Below are 19,815 nucleotides of genomic sequence, written 5' to 3'. Positions count from 1 at the left end.
GCCACCACTTCCCATCTACCTTTGTAAACTAATACATTAAAAAACATAAAAATTGTGTACGTCTAGGAAATACCTGTACATTTCCTGCAAACTTCCTGGAGTTGACTGAAGACAACAGTCCTCAAATACCTGGGAGTAACAAGCCACCATAAGGAAACCTTCAATTCCACTAATCCAGTTCCTTTTCCCACGTTTCCCGTCTTGGTTAGTGACATCCTCTGTCTGCCTAGTTTCCCACTGTAGTAAGGAGCTGCGGGTTGCATTCTGCCACCCAGCTCCTGCCACCGGCTAGCTTTACCCGAAATAACAACACACAAACTGTATTCATTTAAACACTGCTTGGCCCTTTAGCTCTAGCCCTTACAGGCTAATTCTCATATCCCGATCAACCCATCTCTAATAATCTGTGTAGCATCAGTCTTACCGGGAAAGATTCAGCATGTCTGACCTGGCAGCTTGCTTCATCGTGTCTACCCCGGAGAGGGGAGCATGGCCTCTTAGCTTACTTCCTCTTCCTCCCAGCATTCCGTTCTGCCTACTCCACCCACCTAAGGGATGGCCTATCAAAATGCGCCAAGGCAGTTTGTTTATTACCAATGACCTTCCTCCATCTTCCCACTTAGAAAGGTTGGTATTAAATCCCTGCCCCCACTCTTTCCCTATCACCTCCTTCAACTTGTGGTCAAGTTGTAGATGTCCTTTGAACCCAGCCTACCTTCACTTCCCTGACCTCAGGGCTTAAGATCATTGTGTGGGCGTTGAGAACCCACCTATCACAGTCTCTTGCCTTCAAACTCTGTGCGTTCAAGTCACTCCCAGACACAGACTTAGCCAGATCACCATCTGCCTTTGCCACTGTTCTATTGCTGTGAAGAGACACCATGACCACGGCAGTTTATAAAACAAGGTATTTAATTGAGGGGCTTGCTTACAGATTCAGAGGGTGAGTCTGGGACTATCCTGGCAGGGAACATGGTGGCAGGCAGGCTTTTATAAACTCAAAGCTTACTCCCAGTGACACACCTCCTCCAAGAAGGCCACACCTCCAATCCCTCCCGAACAATTCCTCTATGTGGAATCTAAGCATTCAGCATACGAGCCTATGTGGGGGACATTTTCAATCAAACACCACACCATCTCATGTTAAAATTCAGATTGGCATACTCTTTACTGCCCTCAACTCCTTAGCCCTGAACACGTCAAGCTTAAAATATTTTTCTAGCCATATACCCACTACCACCCATGACATAACATTTGTGTTGGTCACACCAGGCTGCTCACTGTGTCCTTAAACACCAGCATGCTCTCATCTTCAAACTTGGTCCAAGTTTCTCCCTGGCCATCGACGTTTCTTGATAGATGGAAGATAGAAAAGTCTCATTCTTCAAAGTCCAGTTTGAATACCATCCCCTTTGTTTTCTCTTCCCCAACCAAAAATCATTTTTTTTTTTTTTGGTTTTTCGAGACAGGGTTTCTCTGTGGTTTTGGAGCCTGTCCTGGAACTAGCTCTTGTAGACCAGGCTGGTCTCGAACTCACAGAGATCCGCCTGCCTCTGCCTCCCGAGTGCTGGGATTAAAGGCGTGCGCCACCACCGCCCGGCCCAAAAATCATTTTTATCACTTCCTTGTTCTCATAACATTCTGATCATGACTATGTTTGTAGTGTCCCTAATGCCATCCTTTTATGTTACTTACATACCTATATTTCCAGGCAGAGCAATTTATTTGCTTATTAAAACATTACCAGCTGGAATTGTTATGTGTGCATAGCTGCACTTGTGCAGGAGTGTAAGCACATGTGTGTGTGAAGGAAAGAGACCACTGTCAAGTGTCCTCCTCAATGGCTCTCTACCTTAATAGTGGAGAAAAGATCTCTCACTAAACCTGCAGCTGACTGATTGGCTAAGCTGGTTGGTGAGCAAGTTTCAGGAATCTGTCCCAGCCTCCCCAGTGCTGGGACTACAGGGACGCTGCTGTGCCCAGCTGTTTATGTGGGTGCTGGTTGTTGAATTCAGGTCCTTGTGTTTATAGGCAAAATTCTTGCCAATTGAGCCATCTCTGCAACCCCTGCTAGCCATATATTTTTATGAATAATTAAACAAATTAGTATTTGGAGTGGAAAAGTGTGAAATGGATGTGGGTTCTTCCCAAGTACAGAAAATACATCAGATGAATAAAAACAGACTCCTAGAAGTCAATTTCAGAGCCAGTTTAGAAGGAGAGAGACCAGTATTTAATACTTAGTAATAAATCTGTGTGCCTTTAGATGCGGACGCTTGAGAACCACTCACTTGCCAGCAAGTAGTCACTGGTACCTACTTGCGCCGGATGCAAAGCTGACAAGAACATAAAGCAACGAAGAAAGGAAGGGATGCTTATTGGACATCCATAAAGTACAAGGCTAATGTAAGGACTTAGTGAGCCTTTTGAGCAGAAAATTTGACCCTCAGCCTGGGCTGAATCTCTTTAGCGTTTCCTGGCTGGGGGCAACTTAGAGCACCAGCTGTTTATCTCAGCAAAGCCAGGCTTTCCTGTGGCCACATTTTCCTGGTATAAATGGAACAATTATATATACATATATATTCTATTTTCTAGGTAGTACTTAAAGCCAAGCAGTTCCTCAAAGCCCAGTGGAAACCCCCGACTCTGCAGCCAGGATCCGCCCAGCACGGAGGCCACATCCGTGGATGTGAAGCTAAACACAAGTTAAACTTGTCACATTCTTAGTCATGCCGCACACTTTCAGAGTTTCATAAAATCAAAAAAAATCCACATAATTAGTTTAGCTTTACCAGGAAAAAAAAATGAATGACAAGGTCAGGCTCCTGACCTTTCAGTAAATTAGAGAAGACTGCCATAAATTACACAATATAATGAAACACCAATTTGCATATTTGCTGCTAATATTAAAAGGGATCAGTTTTAGCTCGCAAAGCAGAACAAACAAAAACATGCATTTTAATAACTCAAATTACTCCCAGGAAGTGACCCTCAGTAGAAAGCCTGATTATCACTACTTAATTAGAAGTCTTAGAAATCTAAATCCCCCCTTAAATCCTGTTCTGGGTACAGTGAAAGATGAAGCCATGAGTTTTGTCTAAGATTCAATATTTACTCTTTACTAATATGTTTGCTGGAGAGACTTCCCAAGCATTATAAAGACATACGAGGGGAAAAAATTTAATATTCAGAGAAAAGAGTGTAGAAAAGCTGGGTCGGCTTGCAGGTGCAAAGCAATGAACAAGCTGGCATTTACAGTACTTTTAATTAATTAATTAAAAATGCAAAGCTGACTTTCATTTCTTTAAATGTTTGAACATTTTCCCCATCAATAATAAAGCACTACACGCTGCTGGGTGACATCTGCTGAGTGAAGAATCTGGGGTCGGAGGGGGGCGGCGGTTTGGAATCCGCTGTCTGTTTCCCCGCCTCCCCCAACAGCGTAGTACTAAACTTAGTGTCAAGTGAGAGGGGAAACGGGCTACTGCCTAGGACGTCTCGTGGAGCCACAAGTGACAATATTTGATGTGACATGTTAACCTTGAGCAGGAATGAGAACAGCGAGGCTTATTACAATTACACTCACCATTAAGGACTCGCTGCTCTGTTTCCAGAGGGAAGCGGAGCTGTTTGGAATTGAGGCTCTGTACCTCCGTCTTGTTTATAAAGGTTAAAAACATAATTTGCCAAAACGAAGCGGGTAATGGCTCCTCACACAATGCTGCTGTGGCTAATTTTAGAGCTGGACGCAGCTCGAACAACGACTTCACTACTCCCCGGGAGCACATTTTTGGTCAGTACGTATTTAAAAACAACACCATTAATGGACTTAATTAAAACATAAATAGTATAGTGCTACCTCGGTAGGCATTCACTCAGCTGGAACTAACTGTATTTGCTTAATCTACAATTTTAAATGTATTAGCAAAAATAAATGTTGGTGGATGTAAAAGCCTGATTACATATCTTGGGTAAATTGGTGATAATGAGTCAAGAGACTTTGTGTTCATTCACATATATTAGAATAAGAATCATTATGAAATTAAAGCTAAGATTAATCCTGCTAATGACACCACAGAGCATCTGGGAATAAAATAACCCAGATGTCAGATTCGCCGTGCTGCTCCGCTACTGTTTGATAGAGTAACCCTTGAAGTGTTCTTCTAAGGCACAAGGCTGTGACCACCCCCCCCCCCCCCAGTCTCAGCACTTGAAATGCAAATGAGTGACAAGATAGTCTAATAATGAGAGCAGATTCTAGCAGTAAAGAAAATGAATAAATTAAAAAAAAAGCCCACTCTGCACCACTGATAAGAACAAGCAGCAGACACCCCGATGTCCTCAATTAGGGGGGATGACATCTGCCGAGCACTTCTCGCTAATAAAGCCCTCGCTCTGTATTCCAAAGCACACGGCTCTAACACTGTTAACATTTTAATGTCCTGGGCGTGCGTGGTAACAGTAATTACAAGATGATTTGATGACTTCTGAATCTCTTTCATGTCTTCGGCAGGAGAGAACACAGCACTGAGCTTTGATATCATAAATAAAAATGGGGACGCCTGCCAAGCATGAAAGGTATCCTGAAGTCATTCGCATCTGCCGGGTCATCCGGAACCTCTGCAGCCAAGCAGAGATCCTCTGGGCATTTACAGAAGTGCGGCGGCTCCGTGTTGCACTGGGGGAGCTGTGTGGCTCTCGAGGAGGCGCCTACCTGGGGTCAAAGGTGAAGTCTCTGCGGCCGTCTTTAACCTCGTGAGCTTGAAACCCAGTGAGGACGTTCCTAGGCACAGTTTGCCACCTCATGGGTATTTCCGTGAGCTTTGGCAAGGGTCGCAGGCTTTGGCTGGAGACAGAGGACAGTTTCTTCCTTTAATTTACAGACTGATGCAAAGAATTGGCACTTAGTGGGACCTTGGGTAGACGGCAGGGCAGGAGATATGGGACAGAAGAAATTTGTTGGGTCTCCTACCTTATAACTGGCTCTGTACCACCACTGAGAAAATATCATTGTGAAAATTGGGGCACAGAGGGGGCAAGGTACCCCCAAGTCATTAAACAGCCGACACGAAGCAAAAGTCAGGCTTGAACCTCGCTCTAATTTCCCTCAAACGAGGCTTCTACAGTGGGTGTGGTGTCTGGTACCTATGATCCCAGCCTTTGAGTAACCAGGGCAGGGGATGCCAAATTTGAGGTCAGCCTGGGCTATAAAATGACATCCTATCCCCAAACAAAACAAAAATTTATCCACATCCCTGACTCTTCTTTATGTTTGTGCTGGCCCCTCTTCTGAGATGAATTAACTGGATCTCATGTTTGTGGGCACAGAGATACATTCCTGGACCCTCCCTTTAAGTGAGCACAGCCACTTAGACACGAAATGTAAGCCGGCGCCTTGAAAGAAATTCTGTGGCTCGCCTTGCCCGCTCCATGGAATGATGGATGTCACGCTCACCCTGGATCTGAAGATGACCTGGAGGAAGAAAAAGACCTTTGTTCTTCTGCTTCTGGGATGATGAGGCTGCCCCGCCACGTAGCCTCACCTATCTGACAGAAGCCATTCTATATAACGCCAACAGCCAAGTGCAAACACATAAACCCCCAACTGGCCTCAGGGGTAGATGAAGAAAGACGGGGGAAAATAAAACCCAGGGAAGATGTGACTCAAAAGATGGCCCAAGAACTCGCAGAAAGAGAAGATTTTAATTTTCCTAACCCCAGTGGGTACCACTTACATCATAATATGTGTAAATGGCTCCCCCTAGAGTTTTCCAGCACTACCCAGCCTGCAAAATCACAGCCAGTGTCCTTGTCACGGCTAGCTTGGCTGGCCGGTTACTCTGGCTCCCATTCCTTTGATAGATTAAACCAGATTTGCAGACCGGGCTGAGTGTAGAGTTCATCACTGCAGCCACTAAACGCGTGCTCAGCTTCTGCTCATAGAAAGCCAGTTCACTCGAAACATCAGGAATGAACAGTTCACCAACAAATTGATTAGGTCACTTGGCCATGAATCACAGTCTATTAAGATGTGACAGATGATTGTTGGTTGCTCTGCGTGAAGTGACACTACCCAGTCATAAAAACATATTAAGCAAATGTGAAACAAAAAAAAAAAGACAAATGACCCTTTGACCTTTCCATAATTGAGTCAATGTGGTACTCATTTGCTGCTGATTTGGGCTGACTGGGGGAAAAGAGAAGGTGAGACACACACGTGAGACACACATGGAGCCCCCTTTCTCCCTCACATCCTGTTCCCAGATCTGGTTAGATTCGGTGAAGTCTCCTACTTCCCTAGTCCTGTTCACCCTATTCAAAGGGTTATGGTTTGCTGGGATCACAAGTGAACGGTACAACAAAGGTCCCCAGGACCAGTCACAAGGTCCGTGGGATATCCCCCCAAGTTTTCAGAGCTAGCAAACTAAGTAGAGTATCTATAGAATAAAAGTACCCAGTGGAACATTCTTGAATAGGCCCAGAATGGGCCTCGAGCAGTCAACCCAGGCACTATCACAGTGTCTCTCATTACCCTGACAGTTAATTCTTCTTGTCGACTTGGCAAGATTTAGGATCACCATGGAAACACACCTGTGGGTCTATCTAGGAAGTCATTTCCAGAAAGATTTAACAGAAGAGGGAAGGCTTACCTTGAATGTAGGGAGCACCATTCTCCGGGCAGAAGAGGTTCCCAGAGTGAATACAGGGGAGAAAGAGCTAAGCCCCAGCCTCCTCCTCTGCGCCCTGGCTACAGAGGCAGTCCGCGTCACTAGCTGCCCCGCGCCGCAGCCTTCCTTACCCACCACAGCAGACTACACCCTCACACTGTGAACCAGATAAACCCTCCCTCCCTTCCGCTGTTTCTATCCGTGCTTTGGTTACAGCACAGAGCAACGTGGCGACCTCGGGACTGGGTGCACAGAGGGTGCTCACTGTGTGTACCGGCACCTCCATCTGACAGCCATTTCTGCATGCGAAAGCACTGACCAGTGAAAGCAAGGACGTCTGAGAGAGTTCTGGCCATGATTAGGAAAAGAGGACACCTCAAAAAGAAGGGCGTGCAAACAGCTTGGCTACTTGCAGGCTTGTAGGGTTATGCTACTGTTAGATCTGCTGATGTGTTCCATCCGGGTAGCTCCTGGATGAAGGGGAGGGGTTACAAAATGTATGCCCAAGAAACTCATTTGGCCACAGATTTCATCCTATGTGACCATCACAGGCGCCTCCCAGGAGAATGGCATCTGCACAGGATAGGTGAAAACCACGCCTCCTCCAAGGCAACCCATGTTTGGGCAGAGCCTCACCAGGCTGCTGGGTGAGGGGTAGGAGCCATTTAGCTCTGTGCCTCTCTCAAACCACCTAACTGGATCTTCCATGTCATAATTTTATATGCCTTCCACGTGCAGTGGATCCTGGGGTAGAGGGAGTTGATTTCCCCAGCCCTGACACACAGGAGGTCCTGGGTAACACATCACTAAAAAACGTTGCTTGAATCTTGATGGTGGGAGGTAAAGATGCTAGGCCATCCTAGAAAATAAGTCCTGGTCTGTATTTCCTTGTCAGGAGCCTGAGGACGTGACAACGCTTCTCTTCTGGCAAACACATAATACTTTCTCTCTTCGGCTGAAGCTTTAGCAGCCCTGATAGTCCCAGACCCTTTTCCTCTTCCGGAATGAGGGGCCGTCAATAAACCTCAGCCAATTAGCATTGTTTGTGCCCGGCTGTGACAGGCTGACTAGAAAACCAATGAATCCAGAAGCTGAATGGCCTGAGTTCTCGTGACTGAGTGGACTCCTAGGTGTCTTTTACACAGAATAATTTATGGAAACATCCTTTAAATACGGAGTTTCCATCTGTTTCTCCCTCACTCTTGAGGGGAAAATGAAAGAGAAAGATGCCCGATCTGTTTCAACCACGAATTTTAACCTCTTCTTTCTCAGCATTTGGAACTCTTGGTCCCAATCTTTCAAATGTCTTTGAATGTGGATGATTAAGAACAATAACTAATACATTATTTGTCATCTTGGTGCCAGGTGCTATACCAGGGACTCCAAAGGCTCAAAGAACTTAGGAGGAAGGAGGCAAAAATAGTTTAAGGACCAAGTATTAAATAGAGGCGTGGCTGTAGAAGGAAGAAGGATGGGGGGTCTTTGAGGTAATATCTGTGCTTAGGTGTAAAAGGTGAAAAAGAAAGACCACGAAGGGAAACAAGACAAGAAAAGAAAAGGATCTTGAGAAGTCTGGCCGACTCACGAAACTGCTGCAGCAGAGGGAGGAGGGTGTGGAGGATGGGCGTGAGCCAGGCCTGGTCCTAGGCAGAGCCTTGCTGGAGAGTTGCTCTACCGTAAGTACAGGACCCACAGTGTCTGGACGGAGAGAGTGGCACGTCCACTCGGGTTTACAAGACCATTTTTAAAGAATATTGAGTAGAGAGGGACAAAGTTCTACACATACATGCATACGCACATCACACACACACACACACACCTGTGCACACACATATACATGTATACACACATCACACACACACACTTGTGCACACACACATACATATATACGCACATCACACACACACACACTTGTGCACACACACATACATGTATACGCACGTCACACACACATACATGTATACGCACATCACACACACACACTTGTGCACGCACACATACATGTATATGCACATCACACACACACACTTGTGCACACACACATACATGTATACGCACATCACACACTTGTGCACACACAGATACATGTATACGCACATCACACACACACTTGTGCACACACACATACATATATACACACATCACACACACACTTGTGCACACACACATACATATATACGCACATCACACACACACTTGTGCACACACACATACATGTATACGCACATCACACACACACACTTGTGCACACACACATACATCACACACACACACTTGTGCACACACATACATGTATACGCACATCACACACACACTTGTGCACACACACATACATGTATACACACATCACACACACACACTTGTGCACACACACATACATGTATATGCACATCACACACACACTTGTGCACACACATACATGTATACGCACATCACACACACTTGTGCACACACACATACATGTATACGCACATCACACACACACTTGTGCACACACACATACATGTATACACACATCACACACACACACACTTGTGCACACACACATACATGTATATGCACATCACACACACACACTTGTGCACACACACATACATGTATATGCACATCACACACACACACTTGTGCACACACACATACATGTATACGCACATCACACACACACTTGTGCACGCACACATACATGTATATGCACATCACACACACACACTTGTGCACACACACATACATGTATGCGCACATCACACACACACACTTGTGCACACACACATATATCACACACACACGCACAATACTATAAACATCAGGTCCCTTTTCCATGCCAAAGACAGACAAGGCTCCGCAGTCACGCATGGGAGAGGGTGCAAAGCGGCCTGCATGCCTTCACAGAGAGCTGTGCTTGAGAAGTTGTTTGTAGAAGAGAAAAGAGAGGAAGCCGGGAGTGCCAGGGTTTCATAAATGTGCAACCTGCACGCACTGTGAAGCACGAACGGGAGCTTACAGACGAGAGGAAAAGAAAATACTCTTGACGCTGTTTTTAAAAAGAGAAAGAAAAAAAGAGCCCTGGATTCCAACCTGAACCGCACAGAAACAAGAGAAACACAGCAACTCCAGCAGGCACAGGCTGCCGTAAGAGGCTCTCCTCAGTGAGGTCCTATGTGTCAGCCCCCAGAGCTCACGAGTAACACGCACAAGCCCACTCGCCATCACGGACATTATAGCCACGAGTTTATTTTTTCCTTTTTTAAGAAGTTATCTCTGTGCCGGCTCAGTAGATAAAGGACCTTACCACCAAGGCTGAAACCTGAGGGCTGAACTAGGACCCGTACTGTAGAAGAAAAGAACTGACTTCAGCGTGTTGCTCTCTGATCTCCACATACATGCCATGGTATGGACAGATCACACATAGGCATGTATACACACACAATAACAACAACCACAATAATAAAGTAAATTGATTAAAGGCAATCCCTTCATTTAAATTACCTATCTTTCCATGTCTTGGAATTGGGAACTCAGTGCTGTAACTTCAGTCAACAGAATGGGTTCCCTTTTCACTTCCATCTCCAGACCTACACTGATGGCCCCTGCTTCTCTGGAGTTTGCTGGTAGGGTCCTCATCACTTCTGCAGACACTGGTTACCCTTCAAGAGCCCTCATCACTTTTCTCTATCCATTGTCTCATCCCACTTCAGGATTATCTGAACACACACAGGCTCCTTACATCCTATGGCCAACTTTGAACACCATATGTTGCCACCAAGTTCTGCTACTTCAGCCCAGCCATTAGACAACCTTGTGCATGACAATGTCCAGGACATTTTGCTCTGTATGTTAGCATGTTTCCTAAATGACATGTCATGTGTAGAACTCAAGAGTTCTAGAGAAAAGTGGCTACAGAGGACCGCATTGACTGCAGCACTGCCCGCACGCACCTTGATTTCTGGCATCCTCCACGAGTGCCCGGCACTAGTTCTGAGACCCTCTGCTCCTCTCGTTGAGCAACCTGCGCCGGGGCTCTTATTTAACCACAGTGGCTTCTTTTCATCTCTTCTCTTTCTTTGCCTGGGTAACCGTGCTCCTCTAATAAAAATGAATGTCTCAGAGGGAACTTCAATCCACTGCCTCCCACCTGCACTGAATGCCATGTGTTTAACACACCCTGGAGATTACTCGGAAGTCCTGGGAAATCATTAAGTGTCAACACACTGGTGACAGAAAACACTCTGTCTCCTGAGACTGCGGACGCGGAAGAGGCAGAGTGCTTCAGCCTGGGAAGGCTGACCTAACCCCAAGGAGCCCTAAGGATAAGCTGAAGGCTCTGCTCCCACACCCATAGAACACATGGGCACATCCCTGACTGTCCCAAAGGTTAGCGTTTCCACATGAGCAGAATAGCTTGGGAGTGAGATGGGAACTCCATGGCGTTTCCACCCTACCTGCAGTCAAGAGCTCACTTAATGCCACTCCAAAGAAGTGATGTCAAGGGGTGTTTTCCATCCCCCCTGCATAGATTTAGCAGGAGCTAGGTCACTTGGTCCTCAGTGTGGAAGCGAGCAGCTGGGTATTCTTTAGGAAAGATTTTCACATCCTGTTTTCTTCATAGAAAATATTCATAAATTTTCCAGGAGTGGTGGGGTGGAGCACACCTTCAACCTCAATTCAGCAGGCTGAGGCCACAAAAGGCCAGCCTGGGCTATGCAGTGGGTTTCAGGACAACCTGGGCTACAGTGTAAACTCCTATCTCAAAATAAATAACAAATAGCAAACAAGTCAAATATATAAGTATATGGATAAACTTAAGGAGTATTAATCTCAGGAGCAACCCCCTAAAACATTTGTTATAGTTGTTATTTACATGGAACTTCAAAGAATCAAGGTGAATTCCTTCTACCAAAACCTGCGTGTCATAGCCTCTGCTCTCCAACAGTGGAGACATCCATGTTGTGTGACCAGTCTCTCGACAGGACCACCAAAGCCTTGTGGTGGTATATTACAAATAGATTGCTGAGTGTTGGCAAGGGTTTATTGGAACACAAAGCAAATATTAACTTTTTTAAAAAATTAAATAGCCTTCTTTAAAGTTATTCTTTTACATTGTGCCTGGCATTTCATGCCTATAATCACGGAAACACTGGAGGTTGGAGAGCTGGCTCAGGGGTTAAGAGCACTGGCAGCTCTTCCAGGGGTCCTGAAATTCCCAGCAACCTTGTGGTGGCTCACAACCATCTAGAGTGGAGTCTGATGTCCACTTCTAACATAAAGATGTTCATGCAGATAGAGTGCACATATACACAAAGAAAATAAAAATATTTTTAAAAAGATAATCACAGCACTATGGAGGCTGAAGCAAGAATTTTGCCATAGTTCTATGCCAGTTTGGGTTGCAGAGTAAGACCCTGTTGGAGAAAGGAGAGAAGGGAGGGAAAAGGGAGGGAAGGAGGGAAGAAGGGAAAAAGAAAAACCAGAGTTGTATTTTAATAGAGAGTAATATATACTGACTGTAATAATTAATTTCACTTTAAAATATAGAGGGATTTTTAATTAATTTCTATTTTACACATAAGAGGGTTTGCCTGCATGTGTGTAAGTACCCCGTATGTGCATACTGGCCACAGAGTCCAGATGAGGTAGCTGGATCTCCTGAAACTGGAGTAACAGACTTGTGAGCTACCACGCAGGTGCCGGGAATCAAACTAGGTTCTCTGCAAAAGCAGCAAGTGCGCTTAACTGTGAACCATCTTTCTGGCCCCCAAATAAGAAGACCTTTCATGACGCAATGAAATAAAAGATGTTCTCTGCACGCTCCCAAGCCAGAAAAACACCTTGTGGTTTGCCTGCGTTCAGATTCTGCTCTTGTGAGAAAAGGTTCAAGGGCACGAACAAGTGAGGAATAAACCAACGCATTTCTCCTTCAGAAATCCATTGCACATCTACCTCCTGAAAGACCAAGGCTTAAGGAAGAGTGGTTTTGATCTGAAAGAACGCAAGAAAAGCTGGAGGGGATTGCGCGATGGATTCCATTAAGTTACTGTCTGCGGTGGGCAGGGGAAGCGTGCTGCTCCGTGGTGCTGCTTGATCGCCAACATGGAAGACTTGATTTCCTTAGAGGTGCAGGAAAGAAAGAAGAAAGCCATCTAGGTTAAAATAGTGGAGGTTTTATTTACACTAAAGAAGCCAAAATGTTCTTGGCCTTGGACAATTCAGTCTTTCCAGCCCTGTTACAGACATACAAATGAAATAACAGGCCAACTGTGGTGCTTATGGGCTATAACTATTCAATAATACCAATATCTGACCCTACAAACAGAACCTTGGTAGGATTTCCTATATTGACCACGTAAAACAAGTTTGTCTGTCTCGTAATAGCTTTTTAAATTCTAAATGAGATTGTCAGTTTTGAGACAAACATATATTTCTCATCATAGAGGTAAAGGGTTTCTCTGCCCCAGAGTGGCCCATATGTCCCCCCTACCACGTACTGATGGCAAAGCTTGTCACCATTTCACCTCCCAAGAACAAGAGCTGCCTCAGTCCTTTCCCAAATGTACCAGAACCAACTCTGTAGCTAACAACGTGAAGAACATGAATACAGACATCTGTCTCAAGGCCAAACACAGTCCAACACTAAAAACCAGAGTCTGGCTTCTTAATTTATAAACACTCCATGATGTAGATGCTGAATGCTGACCCGGTTTCCACAAAAGGAGCCTCAACATTTATTCCTAAGCCCACGCTTCAGGTGACTTCCAGAATGGACCTGGTACCTTCTCTCACAGGTACTGTTAAGTCCTGAGAGTCTGAAGTCGTACAGATGCAGCAGGAGGCTGGCAGAGGTTTTGCTGACCTTGGGAGTCTCAGCCTGCCGTGGCTGGTTTGGTCTCCTCTAGCAGGACAGCTCACCTATAGTGTACCAGTCCAGCATCGCCTCTCCATTGTGGTCTTTATGACCAAAATCTACTCAGCTCCAGATGCGACAGTCTCTGAAGAGTGAGGTCCTTATTCATCTGATGGTTTTCCAAACTATCTGCTCTCTTGAGAGTATCTCACCAGTGTAGATCCCAGTTCTTTGACGGCCATTAGAAAGAGCCTTCTTTTCCAATACCTTTGCCCAGGTGGGAAGTTAATATATGGACTAATTTGTGAGAATAAATGAAGACTGAGCCTTGTCATTGCACCCGCCAGTCTCTGTGAGGTTCAGATAAGGCAAAATTCTATGGACTGTTGTCTTTGATGATGAGCTATGATTGAAAGAGTAGTCGTAGAATAACCTAAACCTGCAACTCCCTCTCTCTGAAAGTACTGCCCAACTCTTAAGTGATTCAGAAATAATGATCTCAGGTAGCAAGGAGGCTTCTTCCTCCATCACAGTTTCTCTCGGAGATGGTAACACACCAGGACACAGGATTGCTGAAGCCAGGAATGAGACAGCTATTTGAGGCTTTAGGTTTTGCTTCTGTTTTAAGATAAGTCAGGTATTTAGGTAAAACTATCTTAACACGTTTCCATATTAGCCTTAATATGCGGAGTGAAGCATGGCACTCTTGATCACGCATTAGTTTTGCCATTAGAAGAGATTTAAAGGTCTTTTTCAAGTCAGCATCCCGACCTATCTACAGATCCTCTCCTGGATTGACTTTAAACAGAGGCAACCCTTCTCCCCAGGCATCCTTTCTTATCCAGCTTCCACAGGGAATCCCAAGTCTAGCCCTGCTTAACTGTCTGTTAAGGTAGACGTAATATTTACATGGTACTTGGTGTTCTGCACACTGCACGCCGACACACTTCAGGGAGTATGCCTCATCAAGTTCTTGGGTGAAAAGGACATTTGGAAGGACGGATTCCCTGGAGAAAGCCTCCAAGAACTCTAAATAATACCACACACTGGGTAAGCCTGGCCAAAGAGAACCGGGAATGGCTTGGCTGTGGTGAAATGTTTTTAGTGGACTTGCATTTTGGCCAGAAATAACTGGTCCTAATCTCAGGGACTGAAGTTAGGTCATGTGGTGGTGATATGGATACCTTTCCTAAGAAAAAACCTAAGAAACATTTATGTCATAAAGCCTTGTAGCATTTAGTGAGCTATGAGCTATGAAGAGAAAAAATTTCTGACCTGGGAGATACAATGAATGATGATACACTTGATGTTAGTTGAGTGTTGAGTGGGGCAAATGGAGAGAAATGGGTTTGAAGTACAGACAAAATATCCAAGTGCTTTGATAAATGGGCCTGAAGTCGGGAAAAGAGCAATGAGCCACTAAGAGAAAACCGTGGAGCATCAATGGCTTGAGAGGCCAACATCAGGAGTCAGGGGGATCATTTATACAAGAAAATCTGAATTATGCATCAACCACCATGTGCATGTTCGTAACTAAGAGACCACTTTACACCGAATGGCAGGAAACTGATCGTGTGACCATTGAAACCACATCAGCAATTTCATGGAATTGAAAAATAAATAAAAGATTCAAGCCTGGCAGGTTAGTTATCATTAAATATAAATATTTGTATTGACTTGTATATGCCTGTATATATATTGCAATGAAGAGGAGCAAGAGTAAGTTGTTTGATCAAAGGAAAACTGTAATTTCAAAGTGGGCACCTGCTGTTGGAGAAAGAATTCTGCACAGATACATAACAAATTATTGACAGGAGGAATCTTCCAGACACATGAGTTGGAAGAGACATCTGCTCTACACTTCTACTCATACAGAGTTCTCCAGCCATCAGGTTTCTTATTTTAATTTGTATTTGAGACGAAAACCTCATCTTCCCGCCTCCACTTCCTGAGTGTTGGGATCGTGCCCCGTGCTGGGCACTGAACTCAGGGCCCATACATGCTAAGCGGATGCTCTACCAAGCCATCGTGTGCTTTTAAGTAGAAGAAAAAAGAGTCTGCAAGAAAACAGAGTGACACCTTAGAATTCTAAGACACTTCCAGTCTTCCTCTGCTTCTCCCCTACCCCTCCACTAATTGAAGGGGAAAAAGCTCTTTTTTTACTGTCAGTGTCTGTTGGGCCAGTAAATTCTGAGGACTTCAGGTTTAGGGGAACACTGTGATCCCCAGAGTAAGAGACAAGAGCACAGGCCCGTCTTTTGACAGACTTGCTGTTGCTCTTCAGGGGTTTCTCAGCCCAAATGGAAAGCAGGTTCCTGCTGGATCCACTTTCTCTCACCCACAGCAGTCTTGGCCCTGGGTGCCTCCAGTCAAGCAGAAATGAGGCTTTTCTATTTCAGCAGCCCCCTCCCATCCATCTCAGTGCCTCCTGAGGCCATTCCTTCCCACAGAGCTCCAAACACGCAGCTCAGCAGAGACCGTATCTGGGCCTGAAAGGTCAGCCCCCCTGGACCAAGGGGGCTTTTGCTTCTTGCCCTCCGAGGGCTGCTGCTTTCACATTTGCAGGTAGGAACTTGCCCCTTTGCTCCCACTGATGGACCTAATGGTTTCCTGGCATGCCAAAACTCCCAGCCATCTGCTCGGTTGGCTGCATGCCCATATCAAAGGTGGCATGCCATGAAGGAAGGAAGCCGCGGGCAGCAACTGTAGAGAGTAGGACCAGGAAACACACTTCTTTTCAAGAAGAACCCTGAAGCCAAATGAGGACCGCACCTGGCACGGCAAGGCAGGGCCCCTGCTAACAACTGATAGCAAAATGCATTAAGACCAGTTCCAGGGGATGGAGAGGTGGCTCGGAAGGTAAGGGCACTGGCTGCCCTTACAGAGGTCCTGAGTTCAATTCCCAGTATTGACATGGTGACTCACAGCCATCTACAATGCCTGTAGGCACACATGCAGACAGAACACTGTATATATACATGATAAATAAATAAATCTTTAAGAGACCAGTGTCCACCATGAAGTCTACTTTCCCATTGGTCATCAGGATGGACTTAGGAGTGTAGAGGAGGCAATGCCTGACCAAGAGGAATTTTCTTGCATGACCAAGTACCAGGTAGGAGGGAGTTCCATCCATACAAAAGAATATGTAGAAATTATGAAACTTACGAAGTCCCCACCAAGGTTGCCCAGCCCCATACCTTGCCTTTCCATACCTCTCTAATATATCAGTTGCATATATGAAGATGGGCAGGACATTCTTATACTGAAAAATTACTTGCTGCTTAACTGAACATAATTTGGCCTATACCCTGCGCTTTGTTGGCTTAATCTGGAAACCCTACTCTTAAAGCAAGCTGGAAGAAAAACAGAATCAAGGGGGGCAGAGATTTGAAATAAGTATAGGAAAGTCAACAGAAATAGAATTGGGGAGAAATCGCCTTTCATCTGGAAACACCCCCTTACCTGTGCATGCAGTGCCCACATGGCTGGAAGAGATTAATGCTGAAGTCTGGGCTCTAGGGCCAGGACCATTTGTCAGACTTTGCCTTTCATCCGCCTTCTATATGTACACACAAGCATGCACGTGTGTGCGCACTCTCTGTCTGTCTGTCGGTCGGTCAATCAGTCTGTCTGTCTGTCTTTGTCTCTTGGCCAAACCTGGTCCCTTTAGATGCTGGCAATCTCGTGCTAGTCACCATGGATATTGGGATGCTACCCTTCTTCATCACCACTGCTTTGTGGGTGACAAGGACAGCAGGTGGTATGGACAGACATAGGGATGCTTCACCCTGGGTCTGGATCCCAGATCTGTGACTTATCAACTTCAAGTCTTTAAGCAAGTTTCTCCTTCACTGTGAAATGACAATTCTCGGTTTTTGTTTTCTCAACCTCAAAAACCATGTCAACACCCATCTCATGGTCTACAGAGATGCTCTGAGAATAGAAGATGATAACATACTAGGTGCCCAGTGGTTGCCCAAAACAGTGGCTACCTCTACTATTGCCTTTGTCCTTACCATAATTCAAGAACAGCTGACAAGCACAGGTGCCCAGAAACTGGCTGTCTAAATCCCAAGCCTGACTTTCTCTGAGTTGAGTGCATCCCTGTACCTCAGTTTACCCATGCATCCAACTGGTAAATATAACCATGCCTGGTAAACAAAAAGGCACCATGTAAATATTGGCTATGGTTGGCAACTTTTGTGGGGTGCTTGCAGCCCTCCCAGACCAAGCACTCTCCATGCGTCTTCAGCATGCTACCTGCTCAACACATGGACCTCTGATCATGGGCCTTAACATTCCCCACCATGCTCAGTGCCCAACAAGAACTCATTGAGTGTTTGAGGGTAAAATAATGGCAGTGAAGCAGGATTTCCCACGAGCCATTGACCTGTGCAAGCACAAAGAGAAGTATCCTGCCTGTGAGTATGTGCAGACAAACAAACAGCAGTCTGTCCCTCTTCGTGACACCTGCTACACACCAGACACCACAGTAGGCACCACGCAAATGAGTTTTCATTTAGGGTATCATGGTCTCTCTAGATTAGCTTCCTTTGGGCTATTTTATCGATGAGCTCAGCTGCTCCCCTACTTTACACAGCCTGAAAAGATTTTAAGATTTGCCCTCAGATAAAGCCACTGCCCTGTGATGTTTGGCTATGGGCAGTTACTAGAACTGGTCGACCCTGTCTGTGTGGCTATCAGTGGAGACAGCGATAGTGCTCTTACCACTGTGGTGAGGATTAAGCAGACAGCACTGTGTGAAGTGCTCGCCCCACACTGACATTCACTGCATCCTCAGCAAGCATCCGGTGCTGAGAGTAGAACTAGGTACTAGAGTCCTTCCTGTCCACGGTCCACAGTCCTGTGATGCCTACTGAGAGCAGAGCCAAAGAACAAAAGCCAAAACTCCTGCCTCACTCAACAGCCAGGAGCATTCTGCTTTCCCGGGCACTTCTGAAGGAGACTGTCTTTGAGCAGCAGCTTCTGGGACTTCATCGCCTACCCTGGAAGATGATTTCTCCTCTAAGACAATCCTGAGCTGAGAACTCACTCAGAACCACCAGGACCAAGAGTCATATTCACCACTGTGTACTTCCTTCCCCATGGGTCTCCCTCCAGCTTCCCAGGCAGCCTGGCACACCTCGCGCCGCCTTCCTTGGCAGCCTGGAACACCCCGTGCCACCTCCTGTGGCAGCCTGGCACACCCCGCACTGCCTTCCGTGGCAGCCTGGCACACCCCGCACTTCCTTCCGTGGCAGCCTGGCACACCTCGCACCTACTTCCGTGGCAGCCTGGCACACCCCGCACTGCCTTCCGTGGCAGCCTGGCACACCCCGTACTGCCTTCCGTGGCAGCCTGGCACACCCCGCACTTCCTTCCGTGGCAGCCTGGCACACCCTGCACTGCCTTCCGTGGCAGCCTGGCACACCCTGCACTGCCTTCCGTGGCAGCCTGGCACACCCTGCACTGCCTTCCGTGGCAGCCTGGCACACCCTGCACTGCCTTCCGTGGCAGCCTGGCACACCCTGCACTGCCTTCCGTGGCAGCCTGGCACACCCTGCACTGCCTTCCGTGGCAGCCTGGCACACCCCACACTGCCTTCCTTGGCAGCCTGGCACACCCTGCACTGCCTTCCGTGGCAGCCTGGCACACCCCGCACTTCCTTCCGTGGCAGCCTGGCACACCCCGCACTTCCTTCCGTGGCAGCCTGGCACACCCCGCACTTCCTTCCGTGGCAGCCTGGCACACCCTGCACTTCCTTCCGTGGCAGCCTGGCACACCCCGCACTGCCTTCCTTGGCAACGCCCACCCTCACAGTGTACCAGTCCCTCTGCTTGGTGATCCTTTCCCCAGAAGGGATCGGTGACAGCTTGGGCTTTGGCTGTAGACTATTTATCAATTCTTTCACAGTTTAAGTGGTTCAGGCATGTGAGCACAGGTTCACAGCAGCTATTTGCCACCAAACTAGGATAAAGGAGAAACCGAAGTGACAGGATAGAAGATCAGTGGGGAAAACCTGAGTTCAATCCTGACTCCCTCAAGTTGGGCTCTGACCTCTGCAAGATCATGTGTGTGTACGCAAACTATATAAATGTTTGTTTGTTTGTTTGTCTGTGACAAATCGAGTGAAACAGCAGCTGTGGCTAGAACCCAGACAGACTTCACCCCGCCACACAGCAGCTGTGACTAGAACCCTGACAGACTTCACCCCGCCACACAGCAGCTGTGACTAGAACCCAGACAGACTTCACCCCGCCACACAGCAGCTGTGGCTAGAACCCAGACAGACTTCACCCCGCCACA

The sequence above is a fragment of the Microtus oregoni genome, unplaced genomic scaffold (assembly GCF_018167655.1).
Source record: "Microtus oregoni isolate MIOR12 unplaced genomic scaffold, Mior012 000072F_ref0000427, whole genome shotgun sequence".
NCBI lineage: Eukaryota > Metazoa > Chordata > Mammalia > Rodentia > Cricetidae > Microtus > Microtus oregoni.
Note: the sequence above shows the minus strand (reverse complement) of the source record.